Source organism: Girardinichthys multiradiatus, chromosome 3 (genome assembly GCF_021462225.1).
Source record: "Girardinichthys multiradiatus isolate DD_20200921_A chromosome 3, DD_fGirMul_XY1, whole genome shotgun sequence".
In the NCBI taxonomy this organism is placed as follows: domain Eukaryota; kingdom Metazoa; phylum Chordata; class Actinopteri; order Cyprinodontiformes; family Goodeidae; genus Girardinichthys; species Girardinichthys multiradiatus.
This window is the reverse complement of record NC_061796.1, coordinates 25,709,978-25,731,672: the sequence shown is the minus strand read 5'-3', so window position 1 is coordinate 25,731,672 and position 21,695 is coordinate 25,709,978.

The window sequence follows — 21,695 nt, the reverse complement described above, 5'->3', positions numbered from 1 at the left end:
TGGACAGCTTATTCAGCCTCTGTTTACACCCCGAATCTTGCCCCATTCTCACTTAGTCATTATCAGCGTCTCTTTGCCCTGCTTTATCACTCCCCCAGATAGTGAAGTGTGGGAGAGTACATATTTACCGCTACAAGGTGAGAAATGCCACCACCACTTGTTAGTAAATGCAGACATCTTTGCTAAAACAGTCAAAGACAATCTTTTACCCAAAGAAGCAATATTATGACACTAAGAAACCATTAAGTGAGCTTAAGTGATTTTATTTTTCAGCATCACATTGAGTCCAAAACAACATAAAAATGACTTCATCAGGAGAAGTTTTGAAATGGCCTAGTTGAGAGCAGAATTTAAATCTGTGGGGTCAAAAGTGGCTTAGAACAAGAAATATCCTCACAGACTGACAAATTGGGAGAGCTTTTATAAGGCAGAGTGGGCAAACATTACCAAATCAATCTGTGGCATGGTGAAAGTGTCCTAACAAAGAAGACTGAATACTGAGATCCAGCTGTAAGGTATTTTTTAACTAAGAATTAGTTTAAGGGTAAGCACACCTATGGAGCCAGATTACTATAGCTGGGTAATTTTTTAAACTTTGTTCCACTAACAAATTTCTTTGTTTTTAATTGAATTGTACAGCAGTAGTATACAGCAGGTAAAATGAGTATTGTACACGTCAAAATATTTCTCCGTTTAAATATTTCTAATGTGGCGATTGGCAACAACCCAACTAATGTACACATTTAAAGAAATATACAAACTAAGTTATGGGTAAAAAATTAAATAACAAGGCGATTAAATATTGAACACATGAAGAAAATGATGTTGAAAAGGCATAGAAAGCCAAGAAACCAGCTTACGTCTGTCAGCATTTAGAAACCATTACTGCTATTGTGTGCAAATCAATATAAAATGTTTTTCACTCCCAAATGAGTTTACCGAGTGATACAATTGGTAAAAGCAAAGAGATCTTTACAAAAAATAAGTTGTAAAACATACTAATGACAATGTTTACAGCTGCCTTCCTTAATTTCTGAATGTTCCAGAATCTGAAAGTGGTAGTAACACAGTTTCAACATAAACCAGCCCCAGCCAGGTGCCTCTCGTAAGATTTCGGACAGATGAGTCAAAAGAATAATCAAAACAGTTGTCCAAGAGCAAAGGACCACTCCCAGAAAGCTTCAGAAGGAACTGGAAATATAAGGTACAGTTTTTGTCATGGAATCAATAAGTAATTTACTTGACTGCCGTGGCCACTATGTACACTCAATGCAAGATTCCACTACTGAAGAAAAAACATGTTGAAGCTTAATAAAAAGTTGCAGCAGAAAATATGTACACAACAATGAAATACAGAGAGAATATAGTCTGGTCAAATGAGACGCGAGCTGAACTCTTTGGATGTCCTTGCATGACATCGCATCCATGTGTGGTGAAAGGAAGAATGGTTCTGCATATCACCATAAAAATGCCACCCAAAAGTGAAAGTCGCAGGTGAGAACATCATGGTGTGGGTTGTCATGCATCAAATGACACTAAAACACTTCATATAATTGAAGGAAGGATTAATGGAGAGATGTACCGAGACATTCTTCATAAGAACTTGAAAATGGACAAGTTTGGATTTCCTAGCCAGACATTATTCCCCTAACTTTATTTGTGAACTAATTTACTTAGATTTGTTTGTAGGTGTGGATTTCTTGGGTTGTTGCCAACATCTGGTGGGAATTCTTTGTCAATGACTTTTTCTGCATTTTTAAGCTGAGAAAAACTTTGACATGCTCAGTGCCTATTCTACCCACTGCATAACCTTTTATTCCACAATAATATTCCACAACTTTTCTCTTGCTCTCGGTGGAAGACACACGCGTTCTATTTCCCTCCCTCCCTCCCTCCCTGCTGATACCTGCTTCTGCTTTTGTCTGTATTTTTCTCAAAGCCTCGCTTTGCATATCCTCCAAACTTGTAAATTATGGATTTGGTCAGCTGGACTCTCAACGTAATTGATCAAATTTTTTTTTTCGATCGGAAGACAGGGTAAAGGAGAACCCTCTTGTCCAGACGGGACGTTCTTTTCGTTGTCAGGGTTCTGAGATTTTGTGTGTGTGTGTTTGTTTTCACTTTGTTTTTAGCTTTCAGATGGTTCCAGAGTTTCTCAGGTGCACGGGGTGACAGGTGCGACTGATCTGCTGATTGCCTTGACGAGTATTTAAGCAGGAGGCTGCCAGCACTTCGATGCCAGAGTGCACTCTGGCACCTTCAGTGGTAACAAACCTAGCCACTACCCAAGCTATGCTTCATTCCATGAATCTTTGCTGACATTGTGTTTGATTTTTAGCAGGCTGAAACCTGAACCTTGTTTATCTTCGTTGAGCTTCGTCTTTGGCTCCAGTGATTTCCTGGACGCTCAAGTTTACCTACCTTTTGTGGATTATGTTCTGGATTTTGTGTTTTGGATTAAGCTGGCAGCTTCCTGGGAATTCCCGACTCCTGAACCAAGGCAGAGGCGTACCCTGTCCACCCTCCAGCGCAATTACCTGAACATTGAACTCTCTCATGAACTCACCAATATTCACTCCCCAGCTCGTACGGAAGCATCTGGACAACCTAGCTTCGCACACCCAGGTTCTGACTCCCTCTACCCTTGGTGACCTGATGGCATTTACTTAGTAAGACACTTTCTTGTTTACAAGCATCGTTTTTGTTAACACTGTTCCCTGTTTCACCAGTACTCTTCCCCTCTATTTCAGTTGACGAATTTACCCATTCATGTCCCTCTGTTCATGTACTGTAAATAAACACCGTTACATTTTCAGCTTGTTTCCTCTGAGTCTTCTCTGTATGTGGGTCAGTGCTATATTGAAAATGACAGAACACTCTGGCCAACGAGATCCAGCAGAAACGCTCAGAAGAACCCAATCTGAACACACTAACCAAATCCATACTCTTGACTCCTCTCTTTGTTCCCTTTCAGAACAACAGCACCAAACAAACCTACAGTTTGAGAAGATTCCATGCTTCAACAGGCTTTGAATACTCAGTCCGCCCCACGTGCAGATGGCGCTGCAGCATCACCATCATCACAACAGCTTCCGTATGTCCGTGACGTCACCTCACCAAACCCGGAAAAGTTTTCCGAAGAGGTTGGTAAATATAAGGGGTTTTTGCTTCAGTGTGGCCTAGTGTTTAACCGAGCCCCACATTCTTTTCCCCATGATGATGTGAACATTTCTTATGTTATTGGCTTATTGACTGGCAAAGCCTTACAGTGGGCAGAGGCCCGTTTCTCAAATTGCAGGGACTTTGGCTGTACTTTTGAATAATTTATTAAAGAGTTTAAACAGACATTCTCACCTGTTTGTGACAAGACTCATACTGGACGACAGTTGAGGGCCTTAAAGCAGCATAATAGACCCCTTACTGAATTTTCAGTTGAGTTTCGTACTTTGGCCGCAGCTTCCGGCTGGAATAATGACGCTTTGAAGTCAACCTTTTTTCATACTCTGGATGACTCTTTAAAGGATGAGTTAGTTTTGATTGATGATCCTTCTACACTAGATGAAGCTATTTCCCAGGCTATTAGAATTGACAATAGGATTAGGGAGAGAAGGAGATCCAGAGCAGAAAAAGTAAATCGTCCACCACAAGTTGCAACCAACTCACCACACTTAGTCAGGACTCCGCCCCAACAATCTGAATCTGAACCTGAACCCATGCTAGTGGGTCACACACGGTTATCAGTTGAAGAAAGACAGAGACGCAGGCTTACAAGACAATGTTTTGATTGCGGTTCACCTAACGACTTCATAGCATCTTGTCCTGTTTGTCCTGGGCAGCCAAAAGGCAGGGTCCACCAGCTATGAAGCGGGGGTTGGTGGACCATTTACCCGAGAACAAGGCCCCCAGATTCAGTTTGCCAGCTACAAGTAGATTCAATCAGCATACGTTGACTCTGTCTGCCATGCTTGATTCTGGGTGTGAACAAAATTTAATAGATTCCGAGTTGGTTACAAGAGCTGGAATTGACGTGGCACCACTCACTTCACCTCGTTCCGTCCTAGCCTTAGACGGCAAGAAACTACAGCAGATAAACCAGCGAACTAAACCGCTTGAACTGCTGTTGTCAGGAAACCATAAGGAAGAGATTTCGTTTTACGTGTTTCCAGTATCTCAGGGTTCTATAGTTTTAGGCTTCCCGTGGTTAAAGAAACATAATCCTCACCTAGACTGGTCTGAGTATCGTATCGAATCTTGGTTCATTAATTGTCATTTGTCTTGTCTTCAGTCAGCATTCACCCCGAGTTACCCGTTACAGGTTAAAGTACAGGATGAAATAATAGATTTGTCTCGTGTGAATACCATGATTTAAAGAGTTTTTAGTAAAGATAAGGCTTTGTCTTTAGCACCCCCACAGACCTTATGACTGCGCCATCGATCTTCATCCTGGTGTCCCCCTGCCGTCCAGCAGACTGTACAATATCTCACATCCCGAGCGAAAATCAATGGAAAATTACATTAATGACTCTTTAGCTGCAGGAATTATTCGGGCTTCCTCCTCACCACTTGGGGCAGGATTTTTCTTTGTAGGTAAGAAGGACGGTTCACTACGGCCCTGTAATGACTATAGAGGTTTAAATCAGAACACAATTAAAAATAAATACCCACTTCCTCTCGTAACGTCCTCTTTTGAACCATGGTCCATGGTGCTACCATATTCTCCAAATTCGATCTCAGAAATCCCTACCATCTTGTCAGGATCCGCCAGTGGGACGAGAGGAGGACGGCCTTCAAAACACCATTGGGCTATTTCGAGTACCTGGTCATGCAATTTGGACTGTGCAATGCTCCTGCTGTTTTCCAGGCTTTAGTCAATGACGTTCTCAGAGGCTTTCTGAATATTTTTGTTTTCATGTACCTTGATGATATTTTGATTTACTCCAAGGACATTGAGGAGCACATGTTCACCAGGTACTTCAGCGTCTCCTAGAGAACCGCCTGTTTGTTAAGGCCGAAAAGTGTGAATTTCATCAGTCGTCTGTCACATATTTGGGTTACATCCTCGAGGGTGGACAGGTACGTTCTGATCCGGAGAAGATAAGGGCAGTTCTGGAATGGCCTGAACCAGACTCCCGAAAAGCTCTACAGCGTTTTCTTGGTTTTACTAATTTCTACAGGTGTTTCATCAAGGACTATAGTATCACAGCTGCAGCCCTCACTGCACTAACTTCATCTAAGGTATCGTTTTCCTGGTCATCTGAAGCCGAAGTGGCTTTTCAGGCCCTAAAAGTAAAGTTCTCACAAGCCCCTATCTTAGTTCACCCCGACTCCTCAAAACAGTTCATCCTGGAAGTTGATGCTTCTGACATCGGTGTGGGGGGCTGTTCTTTCTCAGAACTCTGAGGAGGGGAGACTTCATCCCTGTGCTTTTTTTTCTCGCAGATTAAGCAACACTGAAAGGAACTATGATAGGGGACAGATAATTACTAGCCATAAAACTGGCCCTTGAAGAATGGCGCCACTGGCTGGAGGGAGCCAAGCATCCTGTGCAAGTCTGGACTGATCATAAAAACTTGGCCTACCTCCAGTCAGCAAAGAGATTCAATCCTCGACAGTCACGATGGTCTTTATTTTTTCTCCCGTTCTGATTTATGTATCTCTTTCAGGCCTGGACCCAAGAATGTTAAGCCAGATTCCCTCTCCAGACAGTTTGCCACTGACGACTCGGTGGAGGAACCAGCTCCCATTTTGCCATCCAAGTGGACAGTAGGAGCCCTTTGATGGGAGATCGAGGATGTCATTAACAGGGCTCAACAACAGGAACCTGATCCGGGCACGGGACCACCGAACCGCATTTATGTTCCCTCTCAAGTACGTATTAAGCTCATTGATTGGCTTCATTCAGCCAAATTTCCGGCTCATCCTGGTGTGAGCAGAACCATAGCTGTGGTCCAGAGAAGGTTTTGGTGGCCATCCATACATAAAGATGTCAAAGATTTTGTTCAGGCCAGCGCCATTTGCGCCAGGAACAAGTCCAGCAATCAGCCCCATGCAGGTTTTCTCCAACCCCTCAGCATACCTAATCGACCTTGGTGCCCACATAGCCCTAGATTTTGTTACAGGACTGCCTCGTTCTTCAGGTGCGACTACTGTACTCACAATCGTTGACCGTTTTACGAAGTCATGTCATCTCATACCCCTCAGAAAACTTCCATCACCATTACAAACAGCAAGACTCCTTACCAAGCACGTCTTTCGCCTCCATGGGATTCCTCAGGACATTCTGTCTGACCGCGGCCCACAGTTCATCTCTCAGGTTTGGAGACAGTTTTGTTTAGCCTTAGGAGCTAAAGTTTCACTCACTTCTGGTTACCATCCTCAGTCCAACAGTCAGACAGAAAGATTAAACCAACAACTGGAATCCACCTTACGTTCCCTCACATCCACAAACCCCATAGACTGGTGCTCATATCTACCTTGGGTTGAGTATGCCCTCAACTCTCACATATCTTCTGCAACTGAACGTTCACCTTTCGAAGCATCTCTTGGATACCAGCCACCTATGTTCTCAGCCGACGAAAAGGACAATACAGTCACATCAGTTAAACAACACATTCGCCGCTTCCGTAAGATCTGGACCACAACCATTCAAGCCCTCCAATGAACTGCTGACCAAAATAAACGTTTTGCTGATCGAAGATACACTCTGGATACACAATGGATTCTTGGCAGCAGTGGAAGATTGTGTGCCTGACTACGATGTCGGTCGTGGACGTAGAAACCGTGTACATATTTGGACTTTTGATAACAGGATTTCTGCTTGGAGTTGGTGGCTACCTGGCTTATCGAGTGATTTGCAAAATGTGGGCGGCTGTTCAAAGCATTCCAAAGCTGCCTGCGATGTTGGATGGAGTCTGTAGAGCGATCAACACTCAGACTGAAATGTTAAGAGAGCAGAATCGCAAGCTGGACACGATTCTTGAACAGAATTGCAGCCTGGCAGCGGTTGGACTCAGAGGTTAAAGGATATACTCTTGGAGAAGTTGTACTCTCCAGATCTGCGGAAAATACCAGACATTTGGCTATATGAATTTGCAATTGAGACATACCAGTAAAACTCTTATGGTGGTTGGACATTCACAACTGCCTGAACCAGAACATTTATTGTTTTTCTAAATGTGGCTCCCCAATGTGGCCTTGGCAACTTCTGCTAACTGGCTATCGACAAAATATCTCCTTGATGTTATATTAACATGACTCTCTTCCCCAGTACTCCCCTACCAGCTGTGTGCTGATAGGACTATGCGGCCGATTGATAAAACGTCCACCTCTCTTCTCAAGGACAATGGCGCTTCTATCAGTGTTGACAGTCTAATTCTTGCAAACACACTCAGACTTACATTTGCACCCTCAAGATTCCACCGTACCCTTGCTGAATCTTTACTTATGTGTGTGTTGCTTACCTGCTGAGGTTTTTTGTAATATTTCAGACTCTATTCTTTGCAGAATAGAGTCTGAAATATGATTTTTTTCTTCCTCCTATCTTACTTTACCTAAATGTGTGATTTCATCACTTTTCATAGATTTTCAGATTTTTCAGAAGGATTACCAGCAAAAGCCAAATATTAATATTTGAACATTTGACTACAGCTGTTTTTACACCAATGACCAGAGATTTTCTGATTTCTTAGAAGGATTGTATTACAAAACTTTCATACCAGTGAAAGCCAAACATTATTAGTATTTAAAAAGTTTGGACCTACCAGTGACCCAGCTTCTCTACTTAGACTTCAGTGAGCGTCCATGACTGTTACTATTTGAATGATGGGACCACAACTGCTTCATACCAGCGACCTCAATGATTAATATTGTCATTTTTCTTCTAGCACAGGGTGAATTCCTTACCACAGAGGACTTAATGAGCTAATTACCTCTATTAGAAAGATTGGATTAAAACCAGCTCTTACCAGTAAACCCCTAAGGATTATTAATGTCATTTGATTTGTTTTTCTGTGTTTGATTCTGTATCATTGTAATGTTTTTCCTCGTGTACAGCGCTTTGAGTGCCTTGTTGCTGAAAAGCGCTATATAAATAAACTTGACTTGACTTGACATACTTTTGTGGAATATGCTTAAAAACTCAGTTTGTGCCAAGCATTTGAACCAGTTAAGCCTGTTTTCAGACCTCTGGCCTAAAAGCAGGCAAAACGGTTCCATGAGAACAGTTTTTCATGACAAAAACAAAAGTTTATTCATTCAACAGTGCTGTGACCATCTGACCCGAACATCTAGGGTTACATGTGATATCGGAAGCATCCAGTGAGAAGAAATGATTAAATCTTGATGTCTTCATTAGGTCTATCAGTGACAAAGCACGAAGTAATTAGTCCCTGCTTGTCATTTCCGTTAATTGTTACAAGTGCAAAACATTTAGGGAGCTATCAAAGGTCAGGCTCGTTAAATTGGACAGCAGTGTCAGAGCAGCTGTTTCTAGTTCATTGATTATGATTTACTCGTACTTGTACTCGTCGTCTTCCGCTTATCCAGGACCCGGTCGCGGGGGCAGCAGACTCAGCAGAGACGCCCAGAAGTCCCTCTCTCCAGACACCTCCTCCAGTTCCTCCTGGGGGAGCCCAAGGCATTCCCAGGCCAGCCGAGAGACATAGTCCCTCCAGCGTGTCCTGGGCCGTCCCCTGGGCCTCCTCCCGGTGGGACGTGCCTGGAACACCTCCCGAGGAAGGCGTCCAGGAGGCATCCGGTATAGATGCCCGAGCCACCTCAACTGGCTCCTCTCGATGTGGAGGAGCAGCGGCTCTACTCCGAGCCCCTCCCGGATGGCTGAGCTCCTCACCCTATCTCTAAGGGAGTGCCCGGCCACCCTACGGAGGAAGCTCATTTCAGCCGCTTGTATCCGGGATCTCGTTCTTTCGGTCATGACCCAAAGTTGATGGCCATAGGTGAGGGTAGTAACGTAGACCAACCGGTAAATTGAGAGCTTTGCTTTTCGGCTCAGCTCTCTCTTCACCACAACGGACCGGCACAGCGCCCCCATTACTGTGGCAGCCGCACCGATCCATCTGTCAATCTCCCGCTCCATTCTTCCCTCACTCGTGAACAAGACCCCGAGATACTTAAACCCCTCCACTTGAGGCAGGAACTCCCCTCCAACCTGAAGAGGACAAGCCACCCTTTTCGAGTACCATGGCTTCGGACTTGGAGGAGCTGATCTTCATCCCAGCCGCTTCACACTCGGCTGCGAACCGCCACAGCGCATGCTGTAGGTCTTGGCTAGAGGGGGCCAGCAGGACCACGTCATCCGCAAAAAGAAGAGACGAAATCCACTGGTCCCCAAACCAGACCCCCTCCGGCCCTTGGCTGCGTCTAGAAATCCTGTCCATAACTTTTATGGACAGGACCGGTGACAAAGGGCAGCCCTGCCAGAGTCCAACATGCACCGGGAACAGGTCCGACTTAGTCAATGGTCAATGCGGACCAAACTCCTGCTCCGCTCGTACAGGGACCGGATGGCCCCTAATAAAGGGCCCCCGATTCCATACTCCTGGAGCACCCCCCACAGGGCATCATGAGGGACACAGTCGAATGCCTTCTCCAGGTCCACAAAACACATGTGAACCGGTTGGGCAAACTCCCATGAACCCTCGAGCACCCTGTGGAGGGTATAGAGCTGGTCCAGTGTTCCACGGCCGGGACGAAAACCACACTGCTCCTCCTGAAGCTGAGGTTCGACTATCGGTCGGACTCTCCTCTCTAATACCCTGGCGTAGGCCTTACCAGGGAGGCTGAGGAGTGTGATCCCGCTGTAGTTGGAACACACCCTCCGGTCCCCCTTCTTATGAAGGGGGACCACCACCCCAGTCTGCCAGTCCAGAGGCACTGTACCCGACCGCCACGCAATGTTGAAGAGGCGTGTCAACCATGATAGCCCTACAACATCCAGAGACTTGAGGTACTCAGGGCGGATCTCATCCACCCCCGAAGCCTTGCCACTGCGGAGCTTTTTAACAACCTCGGTGACTTCAGCCTGGGTGATGAAAGAGTCCAACCCCGAGTCCCCAGTCTCTGTTTCCACCACGGAATGCGTGATGGCAGGATTGAGGAGATCCGCAAAGTACTCCTTCCACCGCCCGATAATGTCCTCAGTCGAGGTCAGCAGTCTCCCGCCCCCACTATAAACAGTGTTGGCGAAGCACTGCTTCCCCCTCCTGAGGCGCCGGACGGTTTTCCAGAATCGCTTCGAGGCCAACCGGTAGTCCTTCTCCATGGCCTCACCGAACTCCTCCCAGGCCCAAGTTTTTGCCTCTGCCACAGCCCGGACCGCAGCACGCTTGGCCTCACGGTACCCGTCAGCCGCCTCAGGAGTCCCACAAGCCAACCACAGCCGATAGGACTGCTTCTAAATCTAAAAATCTATCAACACAGTCACTGTTATTAAGATTTAACGGTGGACAAGCCCCTTGTTGGAAGACTAGAAAAGTACATGTAGTAGTATAAACGTACATCTATTTCTTATTAAACATTGTTTGCAGACTCTTAACATAGAATAAAACCTGTTTTGAAACAGCTGCATATGAAGTAATCCAGATGAACACCTATTAGTTATTTCATTCAAGGCATTGAACAGTTACAGGTGTTAAAATCTGAAGGTTTAAAATATACAAAATAAATAATTAAAATCCATGATACTGTTTTGTACATTTTAAGAACTTTTTATTGTGATATGAGGAGAAGTGACCAGAGGTTTTGCCCCCTAATAGAATTGTACCTCTCAATCCCATTGGGGGAGTGTCATGATCCTTGAATGTTTAGGTTTTGGTTTTCATTCGTATTTCGGTTTTGGTCATTCCTTAATTGTCAAAAAAAGAAAGGTAGGCAGAACTCAAAGTTCTAAGACAAAAAACGTCAGGGCTTTTTTAAGTTTAACACTTCAGATTAACCACTTAAGTTTTGCTTTTTAGTTTGCCAAACTTTGATTTCTATCTTTTTGTAACTATATCAACAGATATTTTAAATTTTACGCTGTAAGATCTTTGAATCCCGCAGCAGGCAGCAGGCTGCACACACCAGTGGCACCCAGGAAGCATTCTGTAGTTATGGGCCTTGCTCAGGGACCTAGAGTGATAGTCTGAGTTTCAAACCAATGACCATTGTGGCCTCTCCAGAGTGCAAATGCCCTGCTCTCTAACCACTAGTCCACCATTATGAATCCTTACTACCGGTAACTTAACAATGAGTCGTAGTAACTTGAATGAATAGAAAGCTTTTTTGTCATTGCACAGAAAGTACAACACAATTTTGTTTGGTGGCATTTCTTGAGCAGTATTTTTATTGTTATTTAACATTACAACAACCCTTAACCTCTAACTCAAAAACCAACTCCAAATGTTGGTTTTTCTCGCATTTCAGAACAAAAGTACAAAAATTAGCAGAACTTTCACCATGTTGCAAAGACCTACAACTTAGAGATATAAGTACTAACAACTCACTAAATAATGTTAAAGATTATGACTACCTTGGTTTGAAAATTTGGTTCAGGTTTTCATAACTGAAAATAGTGTTTCATCCCAAAAAAAGGAAGTTGTAAAAGACTGCAGTGTTGTCATATAGGTTTATTCAATTAGGTTTAGTTTTTTACTTTACTCTTGTGTTCTGTTCTCTGTGGATTTTAGTTTATATTCTAAATCAGTGCTAGTTGTTTCTCCTCTTGATTTGTAGATTTGTTGAATTCTTTTGTGTCTATTTTAGTTCCCTGTGCTTATTATTTATCTTCCTTCAGTTCCCTTACTTGGCAATCTCCTCTCCCAGCTGTTCCACATTCCCCTGATTAGCTCTGATTAGCTGTTTATTATTTATCTAAATCTCAGATCAAAATAATGAATAGATGTAAATGATAACATCATTATAACTAATATTTTGTTAGATTATTTTTGCATTTTTGTCTTAAATAAAGGCAGTTAGATTTTGTAAAACGTTCATGTTTTAAGCATTAATAGTTTTATACTGAGAGATCATAGTATTAACACAAAAATGTGTGAGAAAAATTGAGAGACAACGAGCTCTAGATTTTCAGACAGTACTTCCAAGGCCTTGTGGAATAGGTACATATTGGTATCCATCTGTTTCCCTCTCAGACTGAAAGAAGTGAAGGGTTCTTGGTATTCCATTGTTGCAGATAGACTTGTGTGCATGACTGCCAAAATGATTACAAAGTCCAGCCTTCAGAGATAACACTGTGCATGGGCAAAACTGATTGAGCCAGAAAGGGATTGATAACAATGGATTTCCTCACAAATATGAAAAAGTCTGAAACCCAGACCAAAGATGCATGCATGAAACATGCAGGATCTGTTCTGAACTGATTTGATCCAGTTAGTTGTTTTGATTAGCAAGAAAACTTCCAGAAAATAGCAATAGAGTGGCAAGTTCTTCTCTTTGAACCTTGGCTGTGTTGAGAGGAGTGTGATGTCTGTCTTTCATGTCACTGCATTGCTCCAGTAATGGAAAGGTGATCCATCCAAAATGCATGCTACCTCTTGGCCATTTGACCACTGCACAAAGTCACCAGCCATTTCTCCCCACAACCACAATGGAAAATGGATTGATGGAAGTAACTCCCAACACAAATTTGCTTTTTGTACAACAGTATTTTTACAGCAAGAAAAAAGCCAAAGGCCCATAAACGTACACACCCAGACACGAGTAACCAACACCACTGGATTGGACACAAAAGCATATTATACTGAACCATGCTGTTAACATTGTCGTAATTACTTTTTAATAAAAAAAAATAAAAAAAAGAAGTACATTTCCAATTAGTTTGATCTTTGCCTGCACAAAGTTACAACAATTAATATATATTTACCAATTAGAGACATGGTGCTACTCCATCCTGTCTTCTCCATTCCCCATCCCTCTTCTCCATTACTGTCATCTTCCTTTCTACCTCCTCTCTGCTCCATACTATATTTATGGATTTTTGAGTTCTTCTCCTTAGAACAGGTTCTAGATCAGGGGTCTACAACTCCAGTCCCCAGAGAACTACTGTCCTGCAGCTTTTAGATGCAACACACCTAAATCAAATGAATGACTCATTACCAGCCCTCTGCCAAACGTGATGGTATGCTGAAGAGCTAATTCAATCATTGCTGTGTTGGAGCTGGGATGTATTGGGCAGGGCAGTAGTTCTCGAGGATTGTAGTTGGAGACCCTTATTCTAGATTTTATTCCCGCTGGCTAAAAGTGGCATTAATTAAAAAATTTATATATTAAATAAATAACTATATTTATTTATGTATTTTAAAGGCCTAAAATTACTACACATTTAAATTATTAAATGGAAAATCAAATTAAAATGTTAATCTATCATATGGTTAAATAATAAATACATATTTAATTCTTTTCATAAATGTTTTCATAAATTTGTTCATAATGACTTACTGGTTTACAGTAAATTATGAAGTCATTTAAACTGCTTCTGTGTCTCTCTAAATGAACTGTAACATCTGATTGGTTAACTTGCACAGTAGCTCAGCTGCCAATTAATAAATTCATGATGTGCTGCACAAGGTTTTCATGGTTTTGCAGTTTTTGTTAGATTTTATTTTTATTTAGTTTTGACTAGACATTATCAATTCTATTTTAGTTTTAATTAGTTTTTAGCATTTGTTTGATAGTTTAGTTTTCATATTGTTTTCTGAAATCAAATGTTTTCTTTCCTCTCCTCCTTTTTCTAACTCTTCTGCTCTTTCCCTCCTCTTAGCTTTACTCTTCTATTAATCTATTTTCCTTCTCTCTCTCCTCATCTTAAAATTTTTTTCTGCTCTTTCACTCTTTTTTGCTAACAGTCTTTCTAGTTCCCCCTCTCTCCTCTTCTGTCAGATGTTCACAATTCTAAAACAGACATAATATAATCACAATCCTCTCCACAAACATTAGAACATATAACATACTCAAAAATGACAATTTAACAAAAAAAATTTTTTTTTTTTTTCAGATACCCTTTAGTGGGTGGTTATTTTTAAACGAGACATTGGGATAACCCTAATATAATCCTAGAAATATGAACTTTTCCTTAATTATTTAACTATTTTCCTCAGTTGCTAAAATACCAAAATTGCTATATATGGCAAAAAAAACCAAAAAACTATTTTTACTTGGACAGAAGAAATGCACATTTAACCAGGTGATTATCTCGCCCTCCTCATCATTCTCAGTTCATGCAGTTCTAGTCTCATTCACTTTCCGTAAACTAGATTCATACTAATGCATGAGACACACAAACCAAAACTTAGCACATTATCTCTATAAATTCTGTAAATTTTAGTTAGTTTTGAGAACACTCATTAGAGTTTCAGAGTTAGTTTCCCTTGTTTTGCAATGTCTCATTTTTATTTTTAGTTTAGTAACGAAAATGTTTCCATTAACAATAACCTTGGTGCTGCAGGACCATGAAATTAAATACTATTAAACTATTTACCAATAACTTCACCATAGGTTTAGAAGCTGGATGGTGGTGCTATTGGTCCACCATCCAGCGTCTCGGGGGGGTACACCACCAACACTGTTTACAGTGGGGAGGGTGTGCTGTTGACCTCAGCACGGGACGTTGTTGGTCGGTGGGCAGAGTACTTTGAAGACCTCCTCAATCCCACCGGCATGTCTTCCGCTGAGGAAGCAGAGCCTGGGGACCTTGGGGCAGTCTTTACAATCTCTGGTGCTGAGGTCACCGAGGTGATTAAAAAGCTCCTCGGTGGTAAGGCCCCAGGGAAGGACCCCGGGGACGGACCCTCCTCCTGGAGAGGAGAGTCCGTCGGATAGTCGACCATTGGATTCAGGAAGAACAGTGTGGTTTTCGTCCTGGCCGTGGAACACTGAACTAGTTCTACCCCCTTAGCAGGGTCCTGGAGGGTGCATGTGAGTTCGCCCAACCAATCTACATGTGCTTTGTGGACTTGGAGTAGGCGTTCGACCGTGTCCCTCAGGGAATCCTGTGGGGGGCACTCCGGGAGTATGGGGTACCAGGCCCTTTGATACGGGCTGTTAGGTCCCTGTGCGACTGGTGTCAGAGCTTGGTCCACATTGCCGGCAGTAAGTCAAATTTGTTTCCGATGAGGGATGGACTCCGCCAAGGTTGCCTTTTGTCACAGATTCTGTTCATAACTTTTATGGACAGAATTTCTAGGCGCAGCCAAGGTGTTGAGGGGATCCGTTTTGATGGCCGTAGGATTGTGTCTCTGCTTTTTGCAGATAATGTGGTCCTATTAGCACCATCAGCTCGCGATCTACAGCTCTCACTGGAGCAGTTCGCAGCCGAGTGTGAAGCGGCTGGTATGGGAATTGGTGCCTCCAAGTCCGAGGCCATGGTCTTGAGCCGAAAAGGGTAGAGTGCCTTCTCCGGGTCGGAGCTGCTGCCCCCACGACCCGACCCCAGATAAGCGGAAGACAATGGATGGATAAAAATAAAAAATAAATTTATATTCTAAATTAAGATAAATTAATTTATTTGACACATTTTCACCTGTATAATATTAGCCCCTTTTTAATTTAGCAAATTGTGGCATTTATGGCCTTCCATAACTCACATAACTCAGGCCTAATTCTGGTGTGACATTTTTAGATTGGAACTCCAAATGCCACACAGAATACCGTCCCTTTACAGAAGTATTGTTTCTTGACCTTGAGCCTCTGTTTAGATCAGTATCCTTTTATTGAGGGGTCACTAACCTCCAGCTGCTGGTAAAAACAGCAAAATATGCAGCCTGAAATTGTCCTCCCTTACTGAGTCAAGAACCTGCTCCCTCACTTTGGTATTAAGAGAAAGAAGCTTCTCCTCGCAGTTACTGTGAATGTTACCTGGGCAACAGACCACTAGCCTACAGTTCACTCTCTCACTGTCACCTGCAGACTACAGCACCAGTTAGGTAAAGTTAGTCTGGCGATGAGCATTAATGGCTGACCTATTTCTTTTCTTGCTCTAGATTGATGTTACTACTCGGCACGCCCTCACAGCTACACACCAACTTTAAGCATTTCGAACAATTTACTTTTTACTGTAGCAGGGGTGTTCTTGACCACTACTCCAAGGACGATTAGGAAAAAAAAATGTATAAAAATGGTTTTATGCAACTTAAATAGTATGACATTGACAGGTTTTATAGGATTTAAGATATATGTAGTTCCAAGGTGTTGCTAATCAAGTGCACATAATTACTTTACCTTCAAAATTATGACTACTTCTAAAAAAGCAGTAATTTTTGACAGCTTGCTGTTCTTGAGAATTCAGGTGTGAGTTAACACGTGAAAACAATGTAAAGATTCAAAGCACTATATTTAAAAAAAAACAAAAAAAAACAAATCAGCACAAACACATCATACCAGCTGTTAAACATGACGGCGGAAGGCTGGGCACCTTGTAGCCATTAGGTCCACCAAGAGTGTCTTTGTGTACCAAAGTAAGACTATCTGTCTGGCAGCTAAAGCTGGACGAAAATAGTGTCACAGATTAATACAATGGTACAAAACACAGCAGCAAATCTTCTTCAGAATAGCTGAAATCTAAAAGAATCACGATGTTGCAATGGCCCAAATTAAAGTCCAGACCTGAACCTGATTGAAATGCTGCAGTGGCACCTTAGCTGTACAAAAAACTGTACAAAAACAAATGAATACCGCTGAAGGTGGCCTTATGAGCTTGTGAATCATGATATGGTGTACTTAGTAATGGTCACATAAGTCATAAATGATTCTGAATATCTTTTAGGTCTATGTTGCATGGAACGTCTTGATCTTTTACCATTCTCACCCAATTTCTGCACCAAAGGAAGAAAAGCTCTTCAGTGACTGGCAGGCTCTGCCCTCCCACCCAACTAATGGGCTCTCAGTTGTTTTTGTCCTGCTGAGAGTTTCTCTGTGGGGTTGCTCATGTCACTCTAATACTGACAAGTCCATTTGCTCAATGCTCCTCCTCCTCTTTCTCCTGACCCGCCATGATGAACAGTGGTTGTCACGGCAGTTAGGTTGCACTGACAACCCTTGGTCTCATGAGACCTATGCGGACACATTCTTGGCCTTTAGATGTTGTTTGACTGATGAAGCTTGCAGTGCATGTCATTAATACACAAGATAAATTGTTGCAATGCCTAAAAACGATCAGCCAATTTGCTGGTAAAAAAAACTGCTTAAACATGGTGAGGGGGCATTACAAAGGATAATGTCCTGTTTAGCTTAAATAATTTAGGGTAATAATGATTTCAGAACTCTACGATTTAACTGAAAATAGCAAGGTTAAACACAGTGTGTTTTAAAAGCCTTTACTTATGGCTTAAAAATATTTGCTTTGTAAAAATATAGATATGCTACAGTGGTCTTAGTAGAAAAAACAGTCTCCTTGCCATTCTGCATGTTAAAGTATATTTTGCTTTTTTTATTCTGGCTTGTAGCATCTAAATGCATGTGAGTTAGCTGTAATTACATACCTAGATATTATAAAGTAAGTTTTTTCTTTGCTGCAATGAAGTCAAAGTAGAACTTCTTTTGTTTCATCTGGATTTTTTTTTTGGTTTGTTTTTATGTACACGGAGGGCTAAAGAAATGGACTCAGAAATCAGATAAAGCATCAGATAGTTTTACCTTCTACTCATGACAATGAAAGACAACATCTGTGCAGCTACCTAAATATATATCAGTCAGGGAGAATTAGAAGTGTCAGTTTAGTACTAAGCACACATAGCATAAGCTGAGGTACATTGTTCAGCTATCTTTTGTTACTTTTGTTATAAATGATATAATCAGTTGAGGAAACAGATTTACAGATTTAAATATAATGCTTAAGACAAGATAATGGTGTTTAATACATGGACAAACAAATTATAATTAGAAATTGTCATATAGTTGTTTTTGAACCCAACCCCAGCAGCCCCACTGGGCAAGTCGGTACTCCTTGGCCAGTGTTTGAAAAAGGATCCAAAGAGTCCCCTCACCGTGGCAAATGAGGTGCGTGACTCATCAGACCATACGCAGGATTACCTAGTAATGATCTGGCAAATGGTTTTGAAATTGTAATTATCAGCCCCTCAGATGGGTCTACCAACAGGGAGGGGGAGGGGTGGGTGACAACAAAGAGACTAAAAGTAAGGCAAGAAAAATAAATGGAAGACAAGACAGACTTCACACACTTAGTAAGAAAGCAACAACATGGGAGCCTTCCAAGAACAACAAACATACTCACAAATGAAAAGTTGTTTATGTCACATGATTTGCAGGGAACTTGTTGCTAAAAATCTCTAAATGATCATAAAAAACAGTGCTAATAGTTTCTCTGTGTTTATGAGAAACAGGTCTAATAGTGAGCTCACCACCTGTTCTTATGTTTCAAACTGTGGAAGCCAGCAAACACTCAAAATCAAGAAATAAAATCAACCATGAAGTTTATCTTGATATTTTGCTACCATCTGGAGGAGGCAGCGAGGAAGGTCACATGAACTGAAGCAAAGCTGTGTACAGAGGAGTGGTCCTTCAAACAAAATGAGAGCAAAAACAAGACTCTTTAATCCCTCTGAAAGTGGTTGAACACGCTATTTGATCATGAGGTGTTCTTAGTTTGTCACACACAGCCTCTGTACTTTGGGTTTATCTTTTTAAATAAAGGATGATAGGGTAAAAGCTTTTAAGAAATTTATTCTAATAGACGCAACATGGTCAAATAGCTCGTCCCACCGGAAGGTTTCTTTTTGATTTTATCAGCGTCTTATATTCCTGTAAATAACCAGTCTGCTCCAGGTTATGGAGATTTGGAGGCATTCATTAATGTACTGCCACTGTCACCTAGCATGCTGTGTTGCAAAGCCAGACTTTGGTTGCATGTGTGCAAAGGTTACTGTTCCAGAAGCCTTTTGGTTCATTCTGGTGAAACTGTACAAACTTTACTTTTTCTTTTTACAGAAAAAAAAAATCTTTCATCCTGCTTCTCCAGAGTTTTTCTAATTCTCATGTCATGAACTTTAATATTTAACATGCTAAGTCAGGCCTGTAGAATCTATGATGAAGCTCTTGGGTGTTTTGCAATATCTCTGATCATTGCATGGATCGACTGACCTTGAGGTGGATTTCCTAACATGTCCACTCCTGGGAAGATTGGCAGTTGTCCTAAAAGCTTTCCACTTGCTTTTATTTTCTGTTGTTGTAGGTTTAATAAGTGTTTAGAAATGGCCTTGAAACCCTTCCATGATATATGCGGAACAAGAAATTGCTTCCCTGAGGTCATTGCTGATGTCTTCTCCCTTTTGCTTTGTGGGGGGTGAGCAACTTAGTTATCCAAACAACGCATTATCTAGAAATAATGGCAAACTGGAATCTGTTGTGAGTTTTTGATATATACACTGCTCAAAAAAATAAAGGGAACACTTAAACAACATAATATATCTCCAAGTAAATAAACTTCTGTGAAATCAAACTGTCCACTTAGGAAGCAACACTGATTGACAATCAATTTCACATGATGTTGTTCAAATGGAATAGACAAGAGGGGGAAATCTTTGGTGATTAGCACGACACTCATTAAAGGAGTGGTTCTGCAGGTGGGGACCACAGACCACTTCTCAGTACCTATGCTTTCTGGCTGATGTTTTGGTCACTTTTGAATGTTGGTGGTGCTTTCACACTTGTGGTAGCATGAGACGGACTCTACAACCCACACAAGTGGCTCAGGTAGTGCAGCTCATCCAGGATGGCACATCAATGCAAGCTGTGGCAAGAAGGTTTGCTGTGTCTGTCAGCGTAGTGTCCAGAGCCTGGAGGCGCTATTAGGAGATAGGCCAGTACACCAGGAGATGTGGAGGAGGCCGTAGGAGGACAACAACCCAGCAGCAGGACCGCTACCTCCGCCTTTGTGCAAGGAGGAACAGGAGGAGCACTGCCAGAGCCCTGCAAAATTACCTCCAACAGGCCACAAATGTGCATGTGTCTGCACAAACTGTTAGAAATCGACTCCATGAGGATGGTATGAGGGCCCGACGTCCACAAATGTGGGTTGTGCTCACAGCCCAACACCATGCAGGACGCTTGGCATTTGCCAGAGAACACCAGGATTGGCAAATTCGCTACTGGCGCCCTGTGCTCTTCACAGATGAAAGCAGATTCACACTGAGCACATGTGACAGACGTGACAGAGTCTGGAGACACCGTGGAGAGCGATCTGCTGCCTGCAACATCCTTCAGCATGGCCGGTTTGGCAGTGGGTCAGTAATGGTGTGGGGTGACATTTCTTTGGAGGGCCGCCAGAGGTAGCCTGACTGCCATTAGGTACAGAGATGAGATCCTCAGACCCCTTGTGAGACCATATGCTGGTGAGGTTGGCCCTGGGTTCCTCCTAATGCAGGACAATACTAGACCTCATGTGGCTGGAGTGTGTCAGCAGTTCCTGCAAGATGAAGACATTGAAGCTATGGACCGGCCCGCCCGTTCCCCAGACCTGAATCCGATTGAGCACATCTGGCAACATCATGTCTCGCTCCATCCACCAACGTCACGTTGCACCACAGACTGTCCAGGAGTTGGTGGATGCTTTAGTCCAGGTCTGGGAGGAGATCCCTCAGGAGACCATCCACCGTCTCATCAGGAGCATGACCAGGCGTTGTAGGGAGGTCATACAGACACGTGGAGGCCACACACAATACTGAGCCTCATTTTGACTTGTTTTAAGGGCATTACATCAAAGTTGGATCAGCCTGTAGTGTGTTTTTCCACTTTAATTTTGTGTGTGACTCCAAATCCAGGCCTCCATTGGTTAATAAATTTGATTTCCATTGATGATTTTTGTGTGATTTTGTTGTCAGCACATTCAACTTTGTACAGAACAAAGTATTCAATGAGAATATTTCATTCATTCAGATCTAGGATATGTTATTTGAGTGTTCCCTGTATTTTTTTGAGCAATGTATATATATTTGTATGCTCAAAGATCTAATGGTTTTAATTTTGTCATGGTTCATAAAACAAAAAAGCTGACAGCATATAATAAATATACTTTATTATATTAGATGCTTTTGTGATGTGCATACTGGTTTACTATAATTGTTGACCAATGCTTTCACTGTAGCAACTTTTCAAAGAATTTCCCTGAGAAGGTTTTTTTTTTTGTATTCAAAGCTGTTTTCTTTTCTTTTGATAAATATAATCTAATTTCGGGCTGCATATTGTTGCTTTTGTTATGACCGTTGCCTTGCAGCAAGAAGGTCCTGGGTTTAAATCTTGTGTAGGGGTCTTTCAGCAGGGAGTTTGCATGTTCTCCCTGTGGATTCCTGGGTCCTCTCTGGGTACCTGATTTCCTACCACAGTCCATAGACATAAATGTTAGGTTAACTGGTCACTTTAAATTCTCCACAGGTCTGAGTATGCAGAAATACTCAGACCTGTGAGTATTTCTTTCATCTGGATTGCACTTATGGATTCTAATAATAAGCATAAGAATCCAGAGTGTTACCTTGTAATAGACAGGTGATCTGTCCAGGCTGTATTCCACCCCCTGCCTATTGATTGCCGGAAATAAGCACCTGCTCTCACAATACTGTACAGATAAAGTAAGTTTAGAAAGTGTATGGATGGATAATCTTTTTCCCCAAGTGAAAACTCGCATCTCTGGGAAAAGAAAATTTGAAAAAATATGGTAATATATATCCAGTAAA